The sequence below is a fragment of the Dermacentor andersoni genome, chromosome 3 (assembly GCF_023375885.2).
Source record: "Dermacentor andersoni chromosome 3, qqDerAnde1_hic_scaffold, whole genome shotgun sequence".
Taxonomy (NCBI): Eukaryota; Metazoa; Arthropoda; class Arachnida; order Ixodida; family Ixodidae; genus Dermacentor; species Dermacentor andersoni.
The window spans coordinates 84,561,491-84,587,956 of NC_092816.1; the positions used below are offsets into that span (position 1 = coordinate 84,561,491).

The 26,466-nt window shown below is 46.1% G+C and overlaps 1 protein-coding gene and 1 long non-coding RNA gene across 2 annotated transcripts in view; both read left to right on the forward strand.

Moving 5' to 3' along the window:
- The window catches only part of LOC126544086 (Na(+)/citrate cotransporter-like), a 119,029-nt gene that overhangs the window by 73,605 nt on the left and 18,958 nt on the right, over positions 1-26,466 (forward strand). The window lies entirely within an intron of this gene.
- On the forward strand, positions 15,640-23,372 carry LOC129387652 (uncharacterized). Its single transcript, XR_008614843.1, has 4 exons — positions 15,640-16,126; positions 20,076-20,194; positions 21,603-21,752; positions 23,181-23,372. It is a non-coding gene; the product is annotated as an uncharacterized lncRNA (long non-coding RNA).

Consider the following 26,466-nt stretch of genomic DNA (forward strand, 5'->3'; position numbering starts at 1 on the left):
AAACATGCTGTTTGCAAGGGCATAGCCTTCGATATAAGGTTTTGTTATTCAGAGGTAAGGAGGTTAACAGTCGGTGGGGCGTAGATTTGGACACCACCCTTATAGACAAGGAGAAATGAACAGACTTGGACTGGCGCCAATTTTCAGCTACGTTATTTCCTTCAGAAGCAGTAAACTAAAAGAAATTTTAATACCTGCTCAGCAATGCAGGATATAATCATTGCGGTGCGAACGAAAACAAGAAAATCAAAGTGAAATATGCATGACATCGATGCATCACTGCATCATGCCGTGCAAGAATCTCTCCTCGCCCGTGTACAACTATTTTTGAAGCAGAGGTTTCTTTACCTCTTCCTTCAACTTTTTCACTGCAGCTACTGCGGTCGCTACCTTGTACAACGCGCCGGGAGATGGTTCACAGCGTGCACATAACTTGCAAGACCATGACAGCGAGGAAAGGCAACGCGAGAAACTTGTTTAAGCCTTCCCATCGCGTCGCTACAATGCCTTCTCGAGCTCGCTGGGCGTCACTACAATACACTCTTGGCGGCTCTAACTATCCTTGAATGTCCGAAAAGCATTGCAGAAACTGCAACGTTTACCTTTCTACTAACGTGCGGCAGTCCAAAGTGGGGGTAGATGGAATGGCAGAGAGGAGGTAGGGAGATGAGGTAGGGAGAGGAGGCAGAGAATGGGTATAACCAACGCAGAGACGAAACGAGTGAATAGCTACCTTGCCACGCCACGTATACCAACACTGCCACGTATCGCTCGACGCTCCCATACATGGGGAGAGTGCGGGAGAGGGGAAAGGCGACGTGAGAAGGCAAGGAAGTGCTACTACTATAGATACAACAGCTGTTGCGGGCAAACTGAATGTGCGGCATGGTACGCTTCCGCTATTTCTCAAAAAATAAACGCCGTGCACATTTGTCAAGAGGACAACTGACGCAAGGCGTGCAGACGCAAAGCCGCATTAAAGCAGGGTAGGGTCCAGAAGACACTACGGAAGTGGTTGCACGTCAAATCAATGATTCTGCGCCCTCCGGGGTAGCTTTGCCGCAGTGGCTTTGCTCGAGGTCACCGGTTCGATCCCTAACCGCGGCACCCGCCTTTGGGCGGGAGTGAAATAGAGAAATGCTCGTGCACTTAGATTAAGGTACAGGTTAAAGAATCCAAGGGTGTCAAAATTAATCTGGAGTCCACCGCTACGGCGCGCCTCATAATCCGATTGTAGTTTCGGTAAGCACAGCCCCATAATTCAAAAGTTTCACCCTACTGTCATGACGCGATGCATGATGCCGATGTGCAACGTTATAGTAAATTACGAACAATGGCGCCTCCCTCAAACACGTCTCGCTGTGTGTTCTGTGTGCTACGCAGACAAGTAGCAGGGGTGCCCCCAGGGTAACGTATAACATAAGCTCATCACTCTAGTATTGCACTAAACGCATAATAAGTTAAACACTGGCCGTCAACATCAATGCTAATTATCGTCAATCAAAGCGAGCAGCACAGAAAGCTTCGCCTATTGATTCCCATAGTGCGCCGGGGGTCTTTATTGTTTTTTGGTGTGTGAATAAATGGCCAGAAAACTCGGAAGCTAGCATTTAAAACTAAAAAATGCTGTTGCGTCTTATCGGTGAACTGTAAAAGAAAACAAATGCCAGAAATAAGGAAATTATTTGTACGCTGAGAACTTAATGCATAATAATAACGTGACCACACGCGCCAGGCCCGTAGCTGTTTCACTCGTTCTCGCTTCGCCCACGAGCATTTTCAAGCAATCCTTCGATTGCATCATCAGTTCTTTGTTGAAATAGATCCGCTTTTCTTTATTTAAGGCATTATAAATACAAAGTTTAGTGTTACAACAATGATAAGTTGTCAAACATATAAAGTAGGTGTTACATCGAATAAGTGTCGCTCATAGAAAACGGGTAAAAGTCATAATTTGAGCAGTAGTTAAAAATTACAGTTAAATATTACAAACTGGGAGTTACAACACTAAACTATATAATCGAAGTGCGACTCATAGAAAATAGACAGACTAATAAATTTTACAATAGCAGAACACTCCTGCAATTAATTTTGAAATTGTATCAATTACGGCACAGTGATAGAAAACAGATAAACGAATAGTTTTAACAGTAATATAGCACTTTGGCAATCAGTTTTCTAATTTATAAAGAGCACTCGAATTCATAAAGCATACGATAGCTGGTATATGTACTAGCTGGTAAAAAAAATTTAAAATAATTTATATATGTTCAAGAATAGAAGCAAACATAAGTTTGTTATTTTGTTCATTTATCTTCATTTTCCAGTTTTCACACATTTCAATGGCAGCGAAAGCATCACTCAGCGAATTTCGATCATTGGCGTCATTAATTTCTCGATAAAGCAGACAATCATCTTTCACGAATGTACGGTGATCTCTTCACTAATAACGGCACTGATATTATAAATGTATGCCCAATCTGTCCCAGCTAGCCAGTTTTCGTCAAATTTTCATCAGTCTCTGGGGCATTTTCCGCGTCCTGGCTTGAGGCGATGGACGCGGAACGTTCCGCAGACCCGTGCTGCCAGAAGTCTGCAACGGCAATCTCTTCTATGAGTCAAGGCACCTGGTCAACCACCAGTGACCGCTCAAGAGAGACTCCTACTCCTGTGGCCATGGATGCAGAGCCTATTGCCGGCCCGTCTGGCAAGATCACTACATTAACAAGTTCCTCAAGGAAACGAGGCACCTGGTCCAGCACCAGCGAAGACACAGAGGTCTACTCAATCACAGGTGACGACTCATCTGATGACAGCTTCGTGTCGGTGAGGAGCCGAAGGGCTAAAAGGAGGCTTATCAAGGCGTCGTCACCAGCGAGTACGTCAACCATGCAGGCAGGTAGTGAACGCTGGCCGCACACCATCCTCTTCATGCCAGTGGATTCTTCTGTCAACCTTCGAGTATTGAACAGGCAAGCTCTCTCTGTTTTTCTTGAGGGAAAGGCGCCAAACGAAATCAAGGAAGTCCGGCTGAACACACGAAAGAATGTTCTAGCTGTCGACACAACCCGTGGAACCACGCTGGAGACGCTACGACAGATAACAGATTTGGGCAACATAAAAGTACGATCGGTCATACCTATGGATGGGGCCTGCACTGCAGGTGTGATCTACGATGTTGACTTGGCTATTTCGAACTCGGACCTGCCAATTCTGATCAAACCGGCATACGAAGGAATGGTCATCACGCACGTATGCCGACTTGGCAACAGCCGTTGTGTGAAGATTGTGTTCAAGGGGGATTCCATCCCTTCGCACGTAAAGGTCGGTCACTTCCGACATGTCGTACGACGGTTTATCCCAAAGCCGCTTCAATGCCACAAGTGCTTTAAGATCGGACATGTTAAGGGCGCCTGCGCAAACTCCCTAATATGCCCCCGGTGCGCGGAGTCACACACGGTAGATGTCTGCCGTGCCACAAACTTTAGGTGTGGCAACTGTGAAGGCACCCATGAAGCGACGTCTAAAGAATGCCCAAGAATCAAAAAAGAGTTCGAAGTTCTGAAGCAAATGGTGAGGGATAACTCAACCCATAGAGAAGCCTCAGAAAAGATCCGGCGTCGACGTCGTCATCGACGGAAACGCTCAAGACAGGGTGGAGCTCGTGCGCCGCTTGCGCCAACGCCATCATCTTCATATAGAACGCCCGAGAGCACAAGGAGGCCTCAGACGGGAAATGCTGCCCCCGTGGAAGAGTGGCCGGCGCTTGCAAGCTCTCAGTCTTCTAAGGAGCCTCCACGCTTGATGCTCCCATCGAAGCCCGCTTCTGTCGGTGAGGCTTCAACAGTCGACTGCCAAATGATCCCGGTGCTGCGATCCATTGTGAATGTCATCAGGGCCATGCTGACAAGCATTGACACTCCATCTGCTCGTAGTGGACTACAAGTGCTCGACGCGCTGAGCCCCGTCCTAGCAAGCCTTGAGTGAAGCCATGACTGACAATCACAAGTCATTTCGTAAGGAGGTCAGAGAAGCGTCGATCCTTCAGTGGAACGCGAGAGGTCTAAGATCTCGCATCGCCGATTTTCGTCAATTTGTTCTCACTAACCGCTTTCCAATCATTGTCATCTGTGAACCAAGATTATCCCATCCAATGAGACTATCCGGCTACGAGACAATATTCTCATCAAGCGACATCAAAAGTAGCAAGGTGGTCGTGTTTATTCGCCGTGAACTCACTTACGTCGTCCAACCGGTGCAACATCATGACGACAATCAGTATGTGTGCATGACTGTTAAAAATAGGAAAGTCACCTTTGCACTCTTGGGGGTGTATCTGTCTCCATCAAGTCGATTTGACACCAAAAGACTAGAAGACATCTTGAAAACACAACCTGGTCCATGGATTATCACCGGGGATTTCAACGCTCACCATACCATTTGGGGAAGCTCAAAGGTTAACACGACGGGAAGACGACTAGCTTCATTAGCTTCCAACAATGGCCTCTACCTGCTGAATGACGCGAGTCCAACATTTCTGTGGGGAATAACGTACAGCAGCTCCCTCGATTTGACTTTCGTCTCCCACCGCCTCGCCACACATGTTAAGTGGTTTTTGGACATTGAAACGCACGGAAGTGACCACATCCCCACTTACCTCAAGATCAAGGGAATGTCCAACACGTATACGTTCACCACGATACGAAGAATAGATTGGTCTGTCTTTAAATCCCAGATTGAGGACGCTTGTCACAAAGGCCTCTCTTGTGGACTTCAACAAGCTATTAAGAAAACGGCACAGACGGCCACGCGCACACTTACGTGTTCTCCAAGGTATTCTGAATTCGACCTGGAATTGGAGCGGCTTCGTGCGATTCGCCGTCGTGCCGAAAGGAGATATCGACGCACTAAGTCAATTCAGGATCTCAGAACAGCCAGGCGAATGCAAAAGAAGATACAACGCCGCATGGATAAACTTGAGGCTCAGCGTTGGTCGAAATATTGTGCGTCGCTAGATCCACGCAAACCGCTATCTCAAATATGGAGAACTGTGCGAGGTCTACGTTCTGTTCCGGAACAGCGTTTCCCGTTTAAGGCCCTAGCACTATTCCAGCGCCGACAAGACATTGATGTGGCGGAAGACTTCTGTGCTATGATTGCGGGCCAGCCAACTCGCACAGGTTCGCTTACATTGAACCGTATTCCAGATTCACGCGATTCACGCATGGATCTGCCTTTCACGACGCAAGAGCTTGACGCGGCGCTCGCCCTATGTAATCGGTCGTCGTCGCCTGGTCCGGATGACATATCTTACCGCATGCTATGTCATCTTGGTGAACGGGCACGAAGTGCACTCCTTCATATATATAACGAGTCCTGGCAAGAGGGCAAAGTTCCTCAAGATTGGAAGCTCCGCCGCCTGGTACCGCTTCTTAAGCCTGGCAAGTCTCCCTTAGAGATTACTTCATACCGACCAATTGCGCTGGCAAGTTGCGTTGGGAAGGTAATGGAGCGAATGATCCTCGCCAGACTTGAGTGGTATCTTGAACATTACGAAATCTACCCGGACGCCATGGCTGGTTTTCGACGTCACCGATGTTCTATCGACAACATTATCGATCTGGTAACCTATGTTCAACACCAAAAGACGTGTAAGAGGTTATCTGTCGCAATGTTCTTAGACATAAAGGGAGCCTACGACAACGTTCTTCATGACGCCATACTTGAAGCATTGGAATCGGTGGGCCTAGGCGGTCCATTATATCGTTGGACTCGCAGTTATTTACATAGGCGGTCTCTATTTCTTAACACTGAAGCTGGCCCAACCTCGCAATATTATACGCACCATGGAGTTCCACAAGGTGGTGTCTTGAGTCCCACGCTTTTCAACCTTGTACTCATTGGTCTCGTGGAACGACTTCCGAACACAGTTAAAATTTCAATGTATGCCGATGACATCTGCGTCTGGGCATCTGGTGTGACACGGCCGCAAGTACGCGCCAGGCTTCAAAAAGCTGCCACGTCCACATCGGCCTACTTAGATGAACAAGGCCTCAAGATCTCGCCAGAAAAATGCGCATTGGTCACGTTTAGCCGGAAGCCAATGAGATCATACGATGTCTCTATCGACGGTCAAAACATTCCTTATGTCAGGACGCACCGATTCTTACTAGTAATCATTGATCGCGACCTCTGCTGGAGTCCTCATGTGGCCTACCTAAAGAAGCGCCTGACGGATATCTCTAATGTGTTTAAGTTTCTTGGAGGAAATGTCTAGGGTACTTCAGTACATGCAATGATGCAACTGTACAGGACGCTCTTTCTTGGGTATTTGCGATACAGCTTGCCTGTGCTGACCAACACCTGCAGAAGTAATATCCGTACACTCGAAAGCGTCCAGGCCCAGGCGCTTAGAGTGTGTCTTGGATTGCCGCGGTGTTAGTCAACGGCTGAAACCATTGCGATTGCACACGATTTCCCAGCCAAGACCCATATAGTCATGGAAGCACTCAGAGCACACGTAAGACACCTTGCTCGAGCCCCTGCCCATCATCTAGCCACACTGCCAGAGGATCGACCACGTGCTTCCTTTTGTGAAACTGTCCTGCCCTATCGTGCATACCTTCCATCAGGTTATACAGCTCCAGCGAAAGTTCCGTTTCCACCATGGTGCTTGGCTCAAGCAAAGGTTCGACTTATCGTACCAGGCATACGAACAAAAGCCCAACTCTCGTCTCCAGCACTCAAGCAGCTTTCACTGCTCTTGCTGTACGAGACGTACAACGATCATCATCATCTGTATACTGACGCTTCAACCACGGTGAATGGGTCTGCAGGACCGGTGATCTTTCCTTCAAAACCTTCCACCATAAAGATTCGACTCTCTCACCAGACTACATCGACTGCCGCGGAGCTTGCTGCTATTCGTTGTGCACTTCGTGTAATTTCTGAAGTACCCAAGAAATGGGGCGTGTTCACTGACTCCTAGGCTGCACTTCATTGTTTGGTTTCTGCCTTACGCCGAGGACCCCACGAAAAACTAGTTCTAGAAATCAGACTGCTGCTTCACCACCTCGTCGAGCAAGGACACGACATCACGTTGCAGTGGATTCCAAGCCACTGTGGCATAATGGGCAATGAACTTGCCGACGCAGCAGCACGATCTTCACATGAGGAGGGCTTGCAAGACTCCATTCCATTCTCAAGAACAGACGCTGCAATGAAAATTCGTGTGCTTGCAAATGAAGCCATCAAAACTTTATGGAACACACCAAGCTTAAAGCATACATGTCTACACCGACTGGACCCATCCCTTCGACTTCGACCCCCATCTGGACTCTCTCGACTAGAAACAGCAGTACTTTGCCGACTGTGGCTTGGTGTCGCCTACACAAGATCCTTCGCCTTCCGAGTCGGTATGGACGACAGCGCGGCTTGCAGACACTGCGGCGGCGAGGAGACCATCGAACACGTGCTCTGCCACTGTCCTCAATACCGCGCGCACCGGCTGTCACTAGCGACCACGTTGGCACGCCTTGACGACAGGCCACTTTCAGAACAGTCAGTTTTGGAATGCCGACGTGAACTGTCGTCGCAGCAAAAGTCGGTCAAGGCTTTGTTGACTTTTCTACGTGACAGTGGCCTATTAGAAAGACTATAATGACCCCATTTCATCCCTTTTCATATTTTTTTCTTACGCTTTTATTTTTGTCACGCTCTTCTTTCCGTCTTTATTTCCCCTTTCCCTTCCCCTAGTGCAGGGTAGCAAACCGGAGGTTTTAAGTCTGGTTAACCTCCCTGCCTTTCTCTCATTTGCATCTCTCTATGCCAAAAATAAAACAGGACCTAGAACAGACCCCTGCGGTACGCCTGAGCTGACAGTTAGGGTGGTCGATTTCGTGTCATTCACTTCCACATACTGCGTTCTACCGGACAGATATGCGTGGATCCATTCTATCATATTGCGAATAATACCCGTTTGTGTCAATTTACTGATTAATAGAGAGTGAACGACTCTGTCAAAGGCTTCAGAAAAGTCTAAACAAATCGTGTCAGGTTGTTTTTTGTTATGCGTAGCGCTAGAATAATCGTTCATGGTTTCCATTAGCTGCGTGGTGGTAGAAAGGCATTGACTAAAGTCGTATTCATTCGGAAAAAAAGTTTTGTTATGTTCAAAATAAGTTTATGTGGATTTCAATATGATATGTTCGAGTAGCTTGCAGCAAACGCAGGTCAAAGATACGGGACGATAATTTTCAATTTGCTGTATGTTACCTGTTTTATGTATTGGGATTAGTTTCGCCACTAGCCAATCGTTTGGAAATGACTTTTATACCCAGGTATTGGGATACACATTCGCGTATCTTCGTATAAATGCGTATGGTATTTTGTCCGGGCCAACAGATTTTTTTTTTATTCATGTCTAAAATAAAAGACGGAATTCTTTGGTACGTTACTGCTATGTCAGGCATTGGTGCGCAGTGGTACTGATATCGAGGAAGGGGAAATGAACCAACTTGATCCGAAGCAGTAAAAACAAACTGAACATATGAACTAAAGCATGATGATGCCGCCGTGGGGTTAGTCACAAGCGCATTGTTTACGATTACGCGGTAAGATTTGCTATCACTTCCTGATAAGTAGAGCCAAAAACATTGTGTGGAGGATTTCATAAAATTCGTCAGAGTTTCTGGGTGATATTTATTTTTGGTTATGCTGGCACGTTTCGTAGTAGTGTAGACATGTTTGATATTTTGTGACGATTCCTTTCTGTTTTCTGTCTTTGACGACTGATCGTTTGCTTACGGTGGATGATGTCGTGGGTAATCGGGGGGTTCCGTTTGTCTTTTTTATTGTAACTGGTATGAAGCTGTGAATGAAATGGAAGATAATAGCTTTAAATTTACCCCCACATAACTTTGACGTCATAATCAGTGCTGAAGTAATCTAAGGAGTATGAGAGATAATCAATTATACTAGTGTCATTTGCTTTCCAGAAATTACGCACATATACGACGTGTTCTTTGAGGTTATTACGCGCAGTATCGTACTTTATTTGAAAGAATACTAATTTGTAATCGGTTATTCTCTTGTCAACTGTTATTTTGTAATTATCGAAGTACCCGTCGAGAAGTACTAAACCTAAACCTAAACCTGCCGTGCGCGTACTTTCCTGAACTATTTGCAATAAGTCTTGGGAACAAGCTATATCACTGAATGAGTCACACTCTGAGCGCTCTTGTGAACCTATAATCAGAGACCCCCAGTAGATATTTGGTAAATTAATATCTCCTGAAAGAATGATACGGCCATTTCGCGGTTTTTATTCATCTCAGTAATTCTTGATATCCTGTAGATACGGAGCCCACTTATTGGGTGCTCTGTAAATTGCCCTGAGAAGGACTAAGGCATTGTGAATCCTAACGTTGCACTACACACTCTCGTGGTTATGGATACGTAGCAAACATATGCATTGACACCTTCTTTAACAATTATGGTAACGCCACCTCCTCGGGATTCATGGTCATTCCGCATTATCTTATAATCAGGCGGAAGTAACTCATTGTCTTGTATGTCAGGATGTAGCCACGTCTCAGTAACTGTGACAATGTGGGGTTCATAGCTGGCAAGAATGTATTCCAGGTCGCCAATTTTATTTACCAAGCTTATACAGTTTACATTGACAAGCCGAAACTCGTCTTTTTTGTGGTGCGCACACCTTCTGTCCTGGCTTCTTTGCGCTGGTGGATGTGGACTACGCTTAACCTTGACTAGGTGGTTTCTTTAGTGGTCCCAATAAAACGCCTCTTTATTGATGTCTAGTTTACCGTGTCAAGACGTACACGCTTTGAGGCGTTTATCAGAGCAACTTCTTTAACAGTGATAGCATTTATGGGTGCAATTCTCTGGTCATGTGGTGTCCATCAGAGCGGCAGGTGTCCCACTGGGGACCATTATAAGAAACACGGAGAACTTTGAAAAAACGTTCAGGACAACAGCAAGTCGCAGTGTGCCCTGAAAATATTCTAACACAGTACCCACAGATTGCCAGTCGCAGATTCCGCCTGTCGGCTTCACCACCGATGCTGCAGTAGAGAACTGCAGCATCGCTTAGAGAACCTTAGCGTCCCTGAGCATACACCAGTACCCTAGAGAAAATACGCTCGCGTTGCCACCTATTGCGGTTGGCTGACAACCTATCGAATTATCTTCTCTCCACTGGAGGTCGATGGCATCGGCGCTTTGCTGTTCCCGACCTAGGGTGCGTCGATGCCAGCGTGGCGGAGGCTGACATCGAAGCACCGTATCCCGACTGGCACCACAGTTCCGCCTTTGGGCACCTTCTCGCGTCCCTGGAGGGCACGGGGCTGTCGTGTAATGTGCGAACGCGCCGCCTTGCTACCGCCCACAGCCAAGGACTCTGAACGCCTCGACCTTCTTTATCTTATTTCTTCTTTATGACCCCCTTCCTCTTCCCCAAGGTGCTGAGTTGGGCTGCCTAAAGGGTTGCTGGCAATGGCACCCCTTCCTCTTCACAATCACTTTATGTCGTCCTTTTTTAGCTTGTTGTCGTCCCAGTTACGGAGGTCACCTTTAGTGGTTGTTTTCGTTTTCTTTTTATCGAAAATACATTGCTCAGGTGGATCTGTGAATGTCTACTGCAACCGACACCGCACCAAGTGCTGCAAGGTTTACCAGCTGTCGCATCATTGGTACGCATTAAACATTAAACTGCACTTTCTTTAGATACGCTGTGGCGGAATCTGAAATTGAAAAAAAGAAAAAAAAGGTTGCATACGCGCCATCAACAACTAACATAATATTCAAACAAGTTCACGTTCACTTGCGCATTGCTTTAAACGAACGTATACGTATTATGGGTGTGCGAGCATTCCAAATTTGAAATATGAGTCGAATAGGACATGTTATTCGATTCTTATTTGATTAAAGATTGTACCATTCGAAATTGTAGAATATCCTTTTCTGTTCAATTATTAGGGACAAACACGCGCATCGGAACCTTGATGAACAGCAAATCTGACAATTGTTCCAGCTGATTCTATTGAAGGAGAGCCACTGTTGCTTGCACGCCGTGGCTCCCATTTCTAGGCGAAAGCACAGAGCAGATAATTTCTACTCAACAATTCTCAGTCACTCAATATAAGAACGCCCTCACATTTCGGCAGTCTATAACACATTTTCTGTTGGCATTTATGGAAAACAATTTACAACTTAACCAGCAGCACCGCAATTGCATCTGGTAATTTAAAGCAATCTACGACAATATGGTGTGGCACTTATCTCTTTCAACGAAGACAACAATGACAGCTGGTGACATGCTGCTCCATTTTTTCATTGTCCTCCTAGCTACGATGTACCTGTATATCAAAGGAGTTATTTCTCATTTACAACTATTACATGCATATGTCAAGCAGGGTAAACAATGCATCATTCTTTTACCAAACAGACTTGCGAGTAACCTCATATTTTGCGGGAAAATTAGAAAATATTCAATATTCGACGGTGATATAACGAATATCCGCCTTCGATTTATTATTTTACGGTTCGAACATCCATAACACGCATATACGTCTACGTTGAGGCAATATCGCTTCGTGACCACCTCCTAAATGCCACATGGCCAGCACACAAGCGTTTCCGACTATCTGCGTAAGGCTATACAACCAGAGTAGGCTCCATTCTTCTAGGAAAATTAAACAAATTCAATGCACCTACAAGAAACGCTACCGCGCCCTGCCACTCTTGTTTTAATAAAACGGGCCTCCTTTTTACTTAGAAAATATAGACATTCGTGTAGCTGAGCAAATCAGAAAACTGCGCTCTGTGTAGTACATCACTAAATATACTTACAGTAAATCGCTCGAGAGCTTACGGACCGAGCCTCTGTTAGCTCAGTCTCACCAACTGCCGACGAGTGGGATTGGGAAGATCGAATGGCCACATTTCACGAAATTACACAACACCGTAGATTGCAGAGGCGCAAATTCTCACCGCTGCACGCAAAATTAAGCAAAAAATAAGTCTATCGAATGGTGGCAGTTACAAACCAGATCCTATCCGTGTCCAGCTATCATGCATCAAACACACCCAGGTTTATACAGGACGGACGAGTGCAGACATTGCGACTCTAGAGCCGCCCTAGAGTAGATGCTATTGGAAATAATGTACGGGTATAATACGCAATAACGTTGATTCAGCCTCAAACAGCGACAGCCTCCGCGAGCTGGGAGTCTGCGTTGCTCAGCTCGTACCTGCAACACCAACTCTGGGCCGTCCAGCCAGCCGAGGAAGCCGCCAAGGGCCAACAACCCTTGGCCGAAACCTAGGCTGGGTCCATGTCCACCGCGCCACATTGCAGGGCGTTCAATCAAGTTATCTGAGTGAGTAACACTTCTTGAATAACATTGTTACGAGACTGCATTTTTTTTTCGAAAACCGTATGATCCGGGTAAACATAACATCTGATTGCGCTTGCGGCAGTAGTAATGATTACACAAAATATTACTGCCACGAAAAACATTACCTGATGTGCAATATATTAGGAAGCCATCAAAATGGTGAAAACTATTTCAGTATAACTTGTTCTCGCAGCGTGGCAGTTAGAAGACGATGTAGTCGGCGATCCAGCCGCTTGACATCTAACGCAGTGACAGCGTAGGTGAACGAAGGAGACTGGCCATGGATGTCGGGAGGCCATAGAAGCTGGGCAGTGACGAGACGCAGTTTTACAAAGCTTACCTATTTCTTACATCGTGAAGATCTGAACCGAGAAACGGCCTGTCCAATAAACGGTGGGACCGCCAACTAAACAGCGTTTTATGCCCCCCGAGTGCCTTTAAATCGCTAGACAGGGAACTCGCATCATTCTCGGAAGCTTCGTCCTTTCGGTTGCACGTACGATGATACGGGCCAATGCCAGCGCAAGCAAAGTGGCGCACAACATCCAGCTGGGTGCAGGCGAGGTCCATTCTAAGCGCTCAGGCCACTGGAAGCACTCACAAATATCGTCGTTGGGCCAGTCGTGCCACCTACAGCTGGGGTTGGCAAAGGCCATTCTTCCCGACTTGAAATGCCACGTTGACCGGACGCACTTAATTTCAGCACAAATGGTGGGGTGACGGATGCACTTGACTTTGTTCTACATTGATGTCTTCACGGTTCGAAAAAGCCTGGCAAAGGACGCACTCTGTATAAATCACTACAAATGTACATCACGCATCACAAGCGTTCTCATTATCAATTAGGTCGAATCGCAACAAACGTTAAACACATTTTTCCAGTGGTCGTAGACGTGAATAACGCAAATTAACCTCCTAATTTCCATCTGGTGCTTCTATCTAATCATCGACAACAACAAGTTGCTTTCGAGCATTCACAGCATTGCTTTCTTTTCTTTCTCTCTCTCTCTCTCTCTCTATTTTTTTTTTTTTTTTGACTGTGTTCCGATATTCGGCGTAGAGAGAAAGATAGGCAGCTAAGCGAACAGCGTGCATGTAAAGTCCCGTTGTGTTTCTCACGAAGCCGTCAAAGAAAGTTTTGCAAAGACAGCATCAAAATCAAAATCCATGCCGACTACTTTGCTGTCCAAACAAAATGGTGGTAGAGCAGAAGGCTTGAAAACACTGCGGCAAGCTAATCTGCTCACAGGAGAGAGCAGTCAGGTTTTCTTACGCGCGTAATGTAAGCTACGTGTTGTTTTTCATAGGTTCGCACACTCAATGATTTAAAATACAGAGATAATATGTTTTTCTTTGCTTTTTCTTTTCACCGCGAGGTGGCGTCAGGTCACCAGACGATTTCAGACGGTTCAAGACGCTTTCCATTACTTTGGCTCATCTTGTCTGTCTCCTTAATTACTCTACGCAGACTGTGTGCGACGCTTCGCAGAATTGGAACACAACCTCTGTTTCTGCTCAGCCTGAACAGCTCAAAGTTTCGATAGTCACAAGGCCGCGACCGCGAACGTGGGTTGCAAGGCGACCCTTTGTGCCTTCGCCCTCCTACTCTTGGCTTCCGACTTCGTAAGCCACGCTGAGATCGGCGACCAGCCACGATCTGATCACGGTGAAGGGGATCCAACTGCGTTTCGGGACTAGTTTAGCGAAGTGACCATTCGCAGCAGCGACGTGCCACGCTCAGCATACGTGCCACCACCTGCCGAAGCCGTGCCATTGGTACACCATCGTAGTGTTTAGACCTAGCAAACGGGAGTGGAAGCGAAACAGACTTGCGCCACTACACATAACCCTATGGAAACTAAACAGAACCGGTGCTTCCGAGGGTCGTATCCGGAAAACCTTAACCATTAGGACCCTATTACCGATGCTCTACGGTATATTTGATTGGGTTTTACGATTGCTTAGCTGTGAGCATAGAATAAATATGAAAGCGTCATACCTAACCTTTAAAGAAAATTCACAAATCTCACACAAAATATAGGACTCCCATCGGGGATCACTGCATTTTAGCTTTACGTTTAACTACAATATACGTCAATCTTTTAGCAGGGTAAAGTTGTAGGCCACTTGGTGAGACATTGTGAATAAAACTGCTACAGACACGGGACGAGGAGAGAGACGGCAACACAGGGTGGTACTTGCAACTGAATGCAATTAGTTGCAAGTACCGCCCTCCGTTTTCCTCTCCCTTCGTCTCGTGTCTTCAGCGGTTTTATTCACAATAAGTCAATCTACATGCCAAGCACAAGTGCATGGTAGGCGGCACGGAGCATGCTAGCTTAGACATTCCTATATCATTAGTGTACGCGGGCAAAAGCTTTCGCCTAACAGCAGGAGTACACGTGCGCTATCAAGGCAGCGAACAAAAGCCAACTGCCCCCGTAAAAGCGCAAGGACGCTCCCTTGTCGCTGGAGTAATTAGCCTCGGTTAGCTGATTGTGGAGGACATGTTTGACTGCTCTCTGCTTTTGCTCGAGTGTCCACGAGCTGGGTCGTTTCGTTGCCTCTATATTTTCCCCTGCCCCATGAATCTGTATGAGATGCAGGATGCGGAATCGAGAATGACCCTCCTTTTCGGGCCTGGAAGTGGTTGATAATCATGAAAATCATTATAAGTTCAACATGAGCACTAAGCAATGTATTCTGCTTTCTTCTAGAGCATAGCGGCCGAGATGGGCTACGATACGAGCTGAGATGTGCTGCAATATAGCTGGGCACGGAAATTTCACCTTTAGTGACATATAACGATGTAATTGGCGAATGACTCTCATTTATAATTGCCCTAGGCGTCAAGGAGAAAATGACATCCGCATGACTCGAGCATAAATTTAATTCCAAAAAAAATTGCTTATCGTTTGAAGGGAATGTCTCCCACATCACGCTGTTGCGACTCGGAGGAGAAAGAGAGCCGACGGTCAGAGTCTATTCGGTAGTCAATGCCATCGCATGTCGCGCTTGCACTTCGTCTTCGTCGCTCTTTACAACTTAGGTAAATCCTGCACCTTTCAGCTCGAATACGTTTCGAGAGTTGGTGACGTGTGAATTTATCGTTCATGTGTACTACTCCCCGAGTCAATCAACTGCTGTGACTAACTGTATGAGCAAGAAAAACCTATTTCTCTTTCTTTTTTTTGGGGGGGGGGGGGGGGGGCGGGGAGGGAGTCGTACCTTATACAGGAGCGGCTTAAACCTCTGCTCAAGTTCACGCCAGTGTGGGTCGATAAGCGTACTATTCAAGCCTTTCATACTATCAGTACCTTTGCGTAACCGCCATCTCTTTATTTTTGTCGTTCGCTGGAGGCACTACAGCAGCCATCAGTGCTTTCCTACGATGTCCTATAGCCTATATAGGTCGGCTACGCTTCGTTTCCGACAAGGGTATCCCACCAACGCAGCCTTTACAGAACGCCCTTGTCGTATGCCTGAGCAAGCTACGTCGAGCAGGCTATACAAGTGAGCGATAAGAAACGCGATCGCGAGGGAGAGAACATGTAAACGCTCGACAGCTGGGCAACGTAAAGGCAATGTTTGCTTAGTGCAGTGTGGCAGGTCTACTACAGAAGACAACGCTTCGTCAACCGGCAGCCTCCTCTTCGGTGGCCTTTGAGCGAGGTTCTCGCGGCAAGTTTCAAGCGAGGTTTGGCAAGGTAAGTAGCAAAGCCTTCGCTTCGAACCAACCTTGAGATGCGCATATGAGGTCTCGTGCTTTCAGTGCGAATAATTTTTTGGAGTTAACTACTGATGACTCAATTGGCCAAGAATGAATGTGAGAGATAAAATGGAGGTGTACAGCTGAATCTTGACAAGAGTTGCCATGTGGGCTTGTTGGTATGGCATCGTAGGGTGTTCTGGTGGCGCGGACAGGAACCCGAACTCAAGACACAAATGCACGCAAACTGCGCCATGTGTTTGTCTGTTTGTATCTTGTTGTTCCCGCGCTTCTGCTGGCGCTGCTAGAACACCCTACGAAACTTTACGGATTTCTTTCGACATTAGGCAGAAGATTTCTCTTGGTGCTCTTATATAAAAGCGCGGGAACGGAGAACTATTTTTTTTCTCGGCAACAACGGCATCAAATTTGATCAGGTTTGCTGCATTTGAAAGAAAAAGTTCAGTTACGATGACAGTAGCAAACAGAAATTTTTTTTATTTTCGCTGTCAGTGTTCATCAAATTTGTTGAAAATCGCAATACTAAAAAAAAAGAATTATGAGGTTTACAGCTGTGTAACTGAGCAATAAAAACGATATGACAATTTTGTAAACTGTTCCACATAACCCACCTGAAAGGGGATAAAATAGATGTATTATGAATGCCTCTCATATGTGATACTATAGTGTGAATAGAGCTTTTTCAAAACCCTTCTAAACTTCCTAACAAATCCACGTAAACTGTAAATTTATATATTATGTTTTCCCGCTTTAGGAGCTCTTAACAGATGCTGTTTACGAAACTGCGATATCTGTTTGTTCTGCAGAGTGTCGTATTTGTACACACTGTGCTAAAGAAATTTGTTTGCTTACTAATTTTGGCAATATTCGCGAGAAACGTCAAGGCGCTAAATCAATATTTCTACTTCATAGAGTGAATCAAATTTAGCTTGCTCTCTAAAACACAACCAACTTCATTCGAATGAGCCCGGCCGTTGTCTCATAAAAGCATTCCTGCGTTTTAGACGTACTTGAATAGGGAAATCAGAAATTAGAGTTGGCCCCGAGCTAAAGCTTCCTCCGATTAGGAAAGATAAAGGAGACTTAATAAAGAGAAAATTAGACATCCACCCAATCGTAGAAATTCCTAAAAAGGAAACCCATACGGGTTCGTCGAAAGAAAAGCCTCGCAGCTGAATAAAAATTCGTCCTCGTCCGGCACTCGAACCCTGACCGCGACCGCCTCTCCGTGGCACCCGTTCTACCATCTGAGCTAACCAAGGGGCTAGCATATGGCAGGGCGAAGTCGAATTCATCAACAATTTGAAGTAAAGGCAAGAGTTTGGCGTAATAGTTCTGCGGAAAACCCACCAAACTATTGCTTTTATTCCCTTTATTTTCCCTTTATTAATTACTTCTCTCCCCCTTGCCGGTATCCGCAGAACTATTACGCCATAAAGGAGAATTGGCACTGTAGGCCAATGCTATTCGCTTTAAATCCAAGCTAAACGGGCCTCTTTCAAGGAAGCGAGCATTCGATCAAGAAACGTTGCGAGTCTCCGCCCACGCTTGCGACTGTGTTTGCGTAAGTGTCACGTCAATTGACAGGAATAAAATAACAATGGAATTGTTTTATGTTATAGTGCCCTTGTGGTCTTCTCAGGCGTCCTTCTTTTTTTTTTTTTTAGATCGGCTTGCTTCTACGCGTAGCCATCTAGGCGAATTGGGCGCTCAATTATTGACCCATGTGCAGTTCTGTACAAATAAAAAAATAAAAAGGTGGTAATAAAAAAACAAAGGAAATCATGACCTATTATTCTGTGGAACTAACAAAATATATCGCAACTTCTATGGTCGCAGAGGTGGTGGCCTCTGTGTTTTCGGGGCCTTAAATTTATCTTATCTAGATTAAAATTTTTAATTATCTAGATCCCACGTACTCTAGGAATCACGGCCATGCGAAGCAATTTGCAGGTAACCGCAGCTTATCCAGCCTTTGGAGCAATTTTGATTTGGGCCTACCCCAAATTGTTACCAGATGACGCAACTCGTCTGTGTCAGGCCCGATACAAAGGGCACATCCACATGTAGTAGTAGTACTAGTAGTAGTGGTAGTGGTAGTAGTGGTGGTGGTAGTGGTGGTAGTGGTGGTGGTGGTGGTAGCGGTGGTAGTAGTGGTGAAAGTGGTGGTAGGGGGGTAGTGGTGGTAGTAATATTAATCAGCATCATGGTCACTATGCGATATATTGTATATATCTCTGACGCGAGTGTGAGCGTTTGTGATGGTGATGATGGTATGATCACTGATTTATTGTGCTGGAAACGAAGCGATGCAGCCCGTTCCGTTACAACTTGGGCTATCTCAGAACGTAATGCACCAGGCAAGCTGGGCCGATATCGAAGCCGATTCAATGTCACAAAACATCTCAGAACGCTAGCTGGCACGAGGAAGTATGCTAGAGCTGTAGTGCTCTGAAACGTAGGAAGTAAATTGTTGCTATGCGACGTGACACTTCTCGTGAACGGACGGCTCTTGAACATTTAAGTCTGTGCAACTAACTGGCTGAAGAGGCAATGACAACCCAGCGTTCTGGCACAGACGTCAAGGGCGTCCCGGCCTGCATTGCATGGCAAGGGATATCCGCACTACCTGCCTCGTTTGCGGCCATGCCCTAACACAGAGTCATCGTATAATGAAAAGGTATCCTAACTACGTCCCGGGGGTCACACCTGGCCTGTGGAGACCTCTTCACGGTATCGCCGCCGGCCGCGCTTCTTCCAATGGCTTCTTTACAAATCATTTCGCTATGTGCTTCTTCCTGGGAGCATGCTTCTCTGCGGTTGCAAGATCACACCACCTCGCCTGACACGCCACCTATCAATCAGCAGGCTCATGCGACTGTCACGTTGATGAGAGCGCGACGATTCAATTGACCGGTTCCGGCCACCCCGTCATCAGACGCGCCTCAGCTTCCTCAACTTCAACCAGGCTCGCTGGGCCCCCGAAATGTCTTTGTCGGCTTTTTTCACCCGCCCAACTACGGTATGTAAATAGCTGTGCCAGTATAATACCTCTTTCTTCTTTCGTCGTCGCCTCGCTCCTGGGCCTGTATCCTCGGTACAGCACTGGACGTGGTCAGCCCCGGTCACGCAGCCCTAAGTCCCGACGCCAGCTAGAGCTCCTCGTTAGAGCAGAAACGGCGCAGTAAAGTCATGGAGGAACCTTTATTTCCTCATACGACGACACAATAGATGATCGCCATCCCGAGAACAGCCTCGTAGGCCTAAGTACTTCGTTTGTAAAGCGAATATACGTTTAACTTTGCGCCGTATTAGTGATCAGCGGTTGATGGTGAACGCACTTTCACTAAGGTCACGTATAGGTCATGTGCTCTCGCAACCCAGTTGCAGTGCGCGCTATCTTTCAGATACCAGTGGTCGAAGGTGGTCGCTGAACAGCGCAATATGACTGGGCGCGTTCATCGCCAAACGCCAACTATACCATGCGTCTCGCGTAACTTGCGCTAAAATATTAAAATGTGCAAGTGCCACGTAGCTGGACAGAACCAAGGTATAATGCTGTTTGCTGTAGGTTGGAGCAAGTAAAATTACTTTTACAGCGAAGTTGTTAAGGGCTAGTTCCCTCCAGGATCGTGTGCGTGTGTAGACACAAAACTCCCCATACGTAGGCCGATCCCCAAGATAGTGCAATAGCGGGTCGACCCGCGGTGGAGGCGAAGCAGGCGTTAAGCACTCCCCATACGTGGGCTGATTTACTGGCAACCGCAATAATGCCGACAGTCATTGTGAGATGGGTTCTACCGCAATTTTCCTCCAATGCCGCAGAAATAATTTTGGGTTTTGTTGAACAGGAAAATTATGATAGAGCTTAGGACGCGCTTATACACCGTGTGCCAATGATCACGTATGCCTTTCACACGTTTCAGGTGCCGGCCTTCTTGGTGTCATGTCCGTCATCCAAACAGCTCGGTTTCGCTGGAGATTCTTCTCTATATTCGCAGCCCCCGTGCTCTTCCTTCCATTGGCATTCATCATCGGAGGGAAGGTATGCATCTGTCATCTCACGCTTAAACATCATGATTGCGGTTCAATGGAAACTCGAGCGCCGAGTCGGTACAGTCTTCGTGTTCTACTTATTAATTAAGGCAGAGCTATTACCTAAAGTGGCTGCCACCACTTTGTCAGCCCTCACCCCAGCCTCTGCAAGAACGTGGCGCAACTCACCACTTATTAATTTCGATCTTATGTTACCCTTTCCCTCACCTCCGGAAGAAAAATTGGAAACAAAACGCGTTGTATAAATCACTCACATAGTTGCACTAAAAATTTAAACATAAAGGCCCGCCGTTTTTCTGTACGCATATTTGTCTGAAGAAAGAGCGACAGCAGGATAGGTTGTCGCCATTTTTTCGTGAGCTCCTCGATCACTGCCACAGCTAACGAACGGGCAGGCGTGCCTGACAGCTATGGACTCGATTGCCTCACCAGCAGTCGTGCAACCCCGATGTGTGCCTATTATTTGATGTCTCTTACTTGCGATAGCTAATAAGAGTTACACTCATAGTAGTAATAGTAGTAAGAGTTACAGTCAGCGCACACCTAGTGTGTGCGCTACCTGTAAGTAGGCGCCTAAGCAAGTTGGTGTATCAAGCAGTAAATACCCTAGCGTTGTACTAAACCGTGTGTGCCTGTGATATGTGAAGTGCTGCATAATTTCATTTTCGCTCAAGCTATGCGTAGTGTTCACGCTGTTTAGCGTGGTCTTGCCTAAAGCGTCTTTTGTGTCATATGATTAATTGGCATAAATAAAAAAAAAATTGAAAAAGATACAAAAGAAGACGAAAATGTATACACCGCAACGTTGGGTCCATCAGCCGTCACTCACCGAGTGCATGCTAGACGGCACCACAGTAGCACGCAGCAACAAACTCGCAGGCATGACAGAGAAAACAGCGTTTCAAGACAGGACACAAGGGAGGAAGCACACACACACCACACACAGCGTTGACCGAAGCGCGTTGTATAATAAGTGCCGTGCGAACGCAACTTCGTCGTCTTCGCCTTAAGCAGTCTTAGATGAAGAGCGTGTAAGACAGCGGCGCCATGTAGAAGAAAGACATGAACTGGTCGCAAGTCCTTGCAGTCGCAATTTATTGGGCAAAAGTGTTTGTTTGTTTGTTTGTTTGTTTGTTTGTTTGCCAGCTTGCTTTCTTGTTCATTTGTGCTAAAATAGAGCTTGCTGATTATTGCGCGACACTACACATACTGGAATAGCAACTTAGCGCGATAAAAAATAACGGAGGCAAGAAAAGTGGAGAAAGACAAGCGCTAGTTCGAAAACCAACTGTACCCCAACAATAAACTCTACCTATACTGGCTGCCCGAAGATTTTCGCAAGGGCACTGCGCAACCTTGTCGCATTTATAATGATGCACTCATTCTTTTTCTTCAAGGCGGGTTGGTGTGCCTACGTAATCCTGTGGATGGCGTTCTATTGGACGGCAGAAGTTATCCCTCTCGCAATCACGTCGCTCATGCCTGTCGTGCTCTTTCCTCTGCTCGGCATTCTTTCATCCCAGCGGGTATCATCGTTCTATTTTAACGTAAGCAATTTATTTATTTATTTATTTATTTATTTATTTATTCATTTATTTATTTATTTTACCGCTTCGTATTCGACCAAATACCAGTGTTTGTCACACGTATACCTAGAAATCAAAAGGGCAGGGCGAAAGCTTGAGCGTGTGACGCTGTGTATAAAGCATAGGCGTTATTAGACGGCCTTTTCGCTCGTGCCTTTTATTTATTTACATGTAGCGAGCGCACGGAGACTTGGCAGGAAAGTTTCCATATGTGTGCTGGCTACGGGATTAAGCACGCTATCGGGCTAGAAAGACATTCGTTTACCGAGCGTGCACGTGTTTCGTGCACGTGCTTCGGACTGCACAGCCCAGCGCGGGCGCCCTTCCCTGCAGACGAAGTTGCCGACGAACGCGTCACCTGCCGGTCGTCGCGGTTGTCCTTGTGAAGCTAATGTGCAGATAACGGTCGCGTTTCTCAGCCGGGCTTGGTCCTATGGACTAGCGAGCCGACCGTTTTATGAGCTATTACATAGCACGTTCTCCTGTGTGCAGTTTGTGCACGACGCGGGTAACGAAGAGGATTCTTAAATTGGAGTGGAAATGTTTTTCCTGACTTTTGTTTGCGTGCTTTATTCTTGCTGTTTCTTTTTGGTGGGTTGTCTATCCTGGTTTGTTTGTATTATTTGCGAAGCCAGCTTGTAAGAAGTAGCCAGAGGGAAACGGGAAAGAGCGAAAGGAACCAATAGGGGTTGCAGAACGAAAACGTTTTGGCTGATTTGTTCTATGCCACTGGTTCGGGTGACAGCTGTATGTGTGCTTTTCAAAACAGCTAAGTGAATGTTAGAGTTATCCGGCTCCACGGTACCGAGGGGTGCACAAGTGCAATTCTTGTGTGAATCGAATTGTTTAAAATGGGTGACTCGGTTTTTATGAATAGGGAGAGCAGTGTGAGAGCTTCTGGAGCTCGGTAGCCCGGCTAGCTGCTGCTGGCACGTATATATTTAAGTAAACCTGCACATACGGAGGAGTTATTACGAGTCCTGTTTGCAACGTGTAGCTTTACAACGAACGGAAAATTGATGCCCAGGAGCCCATATCAACAGTGGTACCATCGTAACGGGTGACCATGCAAGGGCCCTTCGAAGAAATTACGTCATCTATAGGAGACCTTGCTCTGTTGCTCCTTCTCAATCGTGCTTTTTATTATGTTTTATCTTGCAACTGCAAATGGATGTCGCTGCTTCTTGCGGTGTCGTAATATAGTCAGTGCATTATTTCTTGCCTTCTTTCTTACTTCCTTCAATTACAAGTCAGGTGCGTAAGACGCTGCTTTGAGAGCCTTCTAAATGACATTTCATTCAGATGTACTAAAGAAAAAAAAGAAAGCACAGCTGCGTCTAATTATTCACTCGCAACTGCATCATGCGATTGGAGTGCGCGTTTGTGCAGGAAGTTGGAATCATCTTGGTGTGCGCCATGATGCTGGGAGTTGCCGTAGAAACAAGCAACTTGCACAAACGGATCGCGCTCAAGTCTTTACTCGCCATTGGGACAAGTAATCGCAGGCGAGTGTGTTCTCTGTCTTACGGTCGCGTGCCGAGTGAACTCACACGCCGGTGAGCTGTCGGCTGCAAGTGGTAAACACGGTCACGCGGTATTCTATGTCTCCGCCCTGCTGACATCGCACCGGTACGCTGCGCGTATACGGACGCCACCGAAGAGGGTGCTTTAGTTGCGCTTACACCATAGTACGACGCGCGAAGTTTAGACGGCGTTATTATGTAGCATATGTCCTTGAATGCTCGCAAGAGCCGATTGCTATTTTCCAAGCCTCTTTATTATTATCATTTTTCACTTGCGGTGACTTGTTGTAGACGCGACTCACTCAGTTCGCACTTGCAGGCGCATGTTCAGCGCACTCTGTGTGGAGTGTTTTCGTTTTCTCTTTCTGTTTCCTTATTCTAACATTTCAAGCTCTAATTTCTCGTATGACTGTGCAATGGAAGACTGTTTAGAGGACAAATTCGGAATTTTGCGGCAGCTTATTAACACCAACATCCTCTCAGGTATGTCAAGAAGAAAATTGGCATACCCCTTCGGTTACTATATATATATATATATATATATATATATATATATATATATATATATATATATATATATATATATATATATATATATATGCGCAACACTGAGAAAAGAAAGTACATCGCGAATTACGGCCTGAGCTTCTGTGGCTGCATAATAAAGATTATCGGCGTGTACCGTCAGCAAACGCACTCTAACGTAGGCCGTCCTGTCACTGTCATTGTCAGTGATAACAGCGCACTCTCTCATACCGCCAGCAGCCATGTTATGACCCATTATGGGAGATAAGAAAAAAGCTGATATCGTCGATTTCTTATCGTGCTATGTTCTCGCAATGCGGACTCACGCAATACATTGGTTTGACTTCAGACTCTATAGTGCACGAGCGGCTTTCAAGCTGACCACATTGTCCTGCTGCTTTATTGGCAACGCCTTCAGAAAGTAGCAACTTTATTGGCCGAACACGCAAACGTCTAGTCCTAAACTCTTACTCATTCATTCTCCCATAATGCAGTGCAGGGTAGCAAGCTCGATTTAACTCTCACTCGCAACAAGTAAACTTCCCTACCTTTCATCGCCGTCTCCCTTTCGCTCATGAGTAACGGCATTCAGTGAAGAGCACATTGTTGGTGGCTCTCTGTCCTTAAGGCAACGCCTTTTCCAAAATATATACCGGGCGTTTCTACGAAGACTTTAAGCAATACTTATAAATAGCCGTTTCGAAATGAAAGGAGGGTTCCTTCGGAGACGTGACGTTAGTGGTGGCGACCATGGGGTAGCAAGTGACTCGTGATAATTAGCCGCTAATTAGCAAACATTTATTGATTAACTTTTTTCACATTTAGCGTTAGCGGGCTCGCCGTAATTGGGAAGTTGAAACGAGCTCTCCGGACAAGCCATATCAACTTTTGGATCTGAGTAAATGCCCTTACCCGCGGAATTGTGGCCCGACGAGTTTCGGCTATCACGGCATGCGAAACCGAAACTGGGAGGCTGCAGCGAGCGGAAAGCCACGCACCTCGAAGCGACGTTCTGCTTACGTCATCCAGCAGCGGGCAGTGAACGCGCTACCACGGCGAAGAGCACGGAAACGCAGCTTGTGGTTGCCCGTTGCCGGGTGACGTAAGTGCTGACGTAAGCATATACACGCTTCACCTCCGGACGAACGAAGAAGAAATAACTTTTAAAAGGAAGCTTTAGCTCGCGGGCTTCTATCTATATACATGGGACAGAAATCGTCTTCCTAGGCAACCGCTGCACCAGATTTGACTAGGTTTGTTGCATTTGCAAGAAAAATTCAATATGTAGTGACTGTTGGTTACGGATTTCCGATTTGGGCCATTGATTTGTGCTATAAAAGGTACTTAAAATCGCACATTTTGAGGAAATGAAACTTGGAAGTTTAAAACACTGACAACTCAGCAACCGAAACTGATATCTCAATTTTTCAAAATGCACCTGATAGTAAATAGAAAGCGGAAAGAATTACTGTATTATGCATGGCTGTTAAATGCACCACCAGTATGTGAGTCGCACATTTGCAGTAGCCTTTTAAACAAAGTAACAAATAAAGGTAAGGTGTAAATTATTAGATGAAATTTCGGAACTTTGAATGTTCTAACGGATGCAGTTGACAGAACTGCGATATCTGTCTTTGGTGCAGATTTACGGAGTTGCAAACATTGTGCTTCTATTTTTATAAAGCTTATCAATTCTCCGCAAGGTTTGTAAAACAATTCAGGGCCAAACTTAGAATCCCGCTTCCAACAGGCACTATAATTTATCTTCCTCTCATAAATGCAACGAATTTCATTAAAAGTGGCCAAGGGTTATCTCAGAAAAGCGTTTCTGTGTTTTACATACATTTAAATAGGCGCGTCGGAGTTGTGGCCCAGCCAAAGCTTCCTCTCAATACAGTATGGCAGTATAACTGTCACACTAAAGGGCAGACAAATAACTCGTACAACTGCAAATATGACCTAAAAACAAAAAACACGATGTAACAAATTGCTCAACTAACGATGTAAATAAATAAGTACACTTCTGGTGCGCGATTTGACAATACTGGTACTGTATAGAACATCGTGCTGAATTACGTCTGAGTGATCGATGGAAACGACACAGGAGCGCGATGCAGAGGCAAGTATATTGAAAGTACCGTATAGATTGTGTAAGGGCCGCATCCCTGCAAGGGCCGCGCCCCTAACTTGGCAGCCCATAATTTGGGAAACAAATTTCTAGCGGAGATGCAATCGCGTTCGTTGTCCTAATAACACGCGCGCACATCGGCGAAGTTTCGCGCGCTGCGTACTTCCGCGTGCCACTACTAGATGGCGAGAGGCATCTAGTAGCGACATATACTATCTAGAGCCATCTAGTGGCGAGCCATTTAGTAGCGACCCTTAGACGGGACAGAATCAAATGGTTCGCTTCTGCGTAAGGGTTCCACCTCGTCAAAATTGGGGGGTAAGTAGTGCGGCCCTTACACGAGTCTATACTGTATTATTTGTCCTACGTGTTAAGAAAAATGGGTAAGTCAGTCCAGTTTGTATTGGCGCATTAAAATTCGGAAATTAACGCGTGGTCTGATGGAATTAGCAAAGCTCTAACTTAAATACGCGGCTAGCCGTAGTTATCGGGTGGCATT